This window comes from Branchiostoma floridae, chromosome 2, assembly GCF_000003815.2.
Source record: "Branchiostoma floridae strain S238N-H82 chromosome 2, Bfl_VNyyK, whole genome shotgun sequence".
Taxonomy (NCBI): Eukaryota; Metazoa; Chordata; class Leptocardii; order Amphioxiformes; family Branchiostomatidae; genus Branchiostoma; species Branchiostoma floridae.
Window position 1 is genome coordinate 10,444,106 of NC_049980.1, and position 2,418 is coordinate 10,446,523.

The 2,418-nt window shown below is 40.3% G+C and overlaps 1 protein-coding gene across 1 annotated transcript in view; it reads left to right on the top strand.

The window, feature by feature from the left end:
• The window catches only part of LOC118409544 (peptidyl-prolyl cis-trans isomerase E-like), a gene marked incomplete in the record, with an annotated part of 13,145 nt that extends 11,652 nt beyond the window's left edge, over positions 1 to 1,493 (top strand). Inside the window, 1 exon segment of the mRNA XM_035810646.1 lies at positions 18 to 1,493.
• Positions 1,494 to 2,418: the final 925 nt, after the last annotated feature.

Genomic DNA, 2,418 nt, shown 5'->3' on the forward strand with positions numbered 1-2,418 from the left:
TACTACTGTACTTGACCGTTTTTGTTTTATTCTAAGTGTTGACATAAACAACCATTATACAGATCTCTCTCCATTTGGAATACATGTATACTGTATAGTCTGGATACGGGCTGCGACCTGGTCCAAAAAAATTACTTCATTTGTCTAGCGAAAAAGAGAGAACTCAAGTGTAAGACAAGTCTTGCAGAATTCTGTTAAAGATCAAATTGAGCTGTTTTTAGATATCAGTATGTGTTATCACATCCTTCCTGGCCCATTACATGTGGCAGGCTTTGTGTTAGGATAATGATAGATTTCATCCTGTGTACTTAAGGCCATGTTGATGTGATCATATGGATGACATCCTCTGGGAACCCAAAAATGCTGCAAATGTGCAAATAGCAAAAAAATTGCTGCAATAAAGGTTGCCTACAGTATGAACTATGAAATCTAAGTGGTGGACAGGAAGGTTGAACAAATGACTAATCACACAGAGTATGGTATACCGAACAATATATTTTTAATTTTTGCTCTTGTACGTTGTACATCTAGTTCTTTGACTTTGGAATTTACTTTGGCATTCTATGACATTGGTATCAATTTTCCGATATTCTTTTTCAATTTACGGCATATGCAGTCAAACCTCCCAAAGAAGACCGCTTCGAGGTTCAAGTAACATCTGGTCTATGTGGACAGGTGGTCACTATAGACAGGATTAGTAATGCTTGTGTCAATGGGAAAAATGATCAAAGGGACCAGCAGAAAGTGGTCACATTTGGCCAGGTGGTCCTTATGTAGAGGTGGTTACTTGTACAGGATTGACTAGGTGCTCATTTTACAGCTGCTTTGTATGGTCAAATATTTTTTATTTATTTTTGAAACGGACAAAAATTAATGCGCACATGGATGTAACTCATATCATCAAATCAGCATGGCCTAAGTGTTGTTTATTTATCAGTTCATGTGACAGGGCAAGCCTTGTGCCCACCTATTTATGAAAAGTAAATACAAACTCTGTAAGCCCACGTGGCGTGCTAAAGGTCTTTCTATAATTATCTACTGGTTTATTGATTGCAGGGCTGACTCCAGGACCCGTCCCTCTGTTCTGGGACGAAATTTTTTATTGTTGGGACGGAAACATCTGAACGTCAGTACATAATATTGATGAAAATGTGTTTTCATATGCTTAAAATGACAGATTTTACACGGATCAACAACATGGGCTCCCAAACAGTAAGTGGGATCGAAAAAAAATGTAAAGCTGGAGACAGACCTGATTGGTTGTGTAAGTTTTTGTAACCCTGAACACTCGATTGTAAGGGTGATTCAGTGCACCAATGTGGTCTTGATATGCCATTGGTTAACACAATGTTGGAGACCACTTTTTTTTACAAATAACAAATATACTATTTTACAGGACTGTTGCCATTGTGTGATTGATACAGGACTTTGTATCAAGTGTTGTTATTAGTATCCTGTTGAATTCAAATGAAATACATTAAGCTAATAGGCCTGAGTTAATGTGGTTTATTCGTGTGATTGTGGTACAGTCAAACCTGTATTAGCGGCCACCTTTACATGGTGGCCACCTGTCCAACGCAGCCACGGCCACACGATTTCCAGTCCTGTAGATACAGAAACACTGAATATTGCGACCATACAGCGGCCTTATGTCACCCTGCACCGAGTTTTAAATCGTAGTTTGCGGGAATTTGGAGTTCCTGACAGGGTCATTTTGGTGGTAGCTGAAGGAATGCGTGCCATGAACGAGTGCAAGTCTTTGTTGTAGAATTTACCAACATTCCGCATGGCAATTTCAATCATTTTCGGTAGATTTGACTTTGGCAGTGTCAGTTGAATTTTGAGACGATCGAGACAATGAGAAAGATTAGTGGGTACTGAAATCATGTGTAACTTATTACTCATGGTCAATCAGCATGTTCTCTATAGTGGCCACCTGTCTATGTGGCCACATTTCTCCAGTCCCTTGAGTGGCTGCTAGAGACAGGTTTGACCATAGTTGAACTTAATTCCCAGGCAAAGCTGATTTTCCTCTCATATTGTGGATCTTATGAGGTGTAGAACCGGTGCTATGGCCGATTGGGTAGATTGTTTGCCTTGCATTGAGTAGGTTGTGAGTTTCATCCCGGCCAAGTCATACCAAAGGCTATAAAAAATAAATGGAACATGCTGCTTCCTCTGCTTAGCGCTCAGCATTTGGGAAAGAATGTGGAAGCTGTACACGCACCACTACCAGTGGACTAGCTATAGTCCCCTGCTGTCGGGATTGCATGAAGTTGTGTGGCCCAAGGCTACTGAAACGGAGGTGGGTGCCACCCTACATTTTGTGTTGATGTGCCATCTGGTGTATGAAGGACATAAACTTATAATAAACTTTGACTCTGAAGTGATGACATATGATTTATCCAACCTTGACAT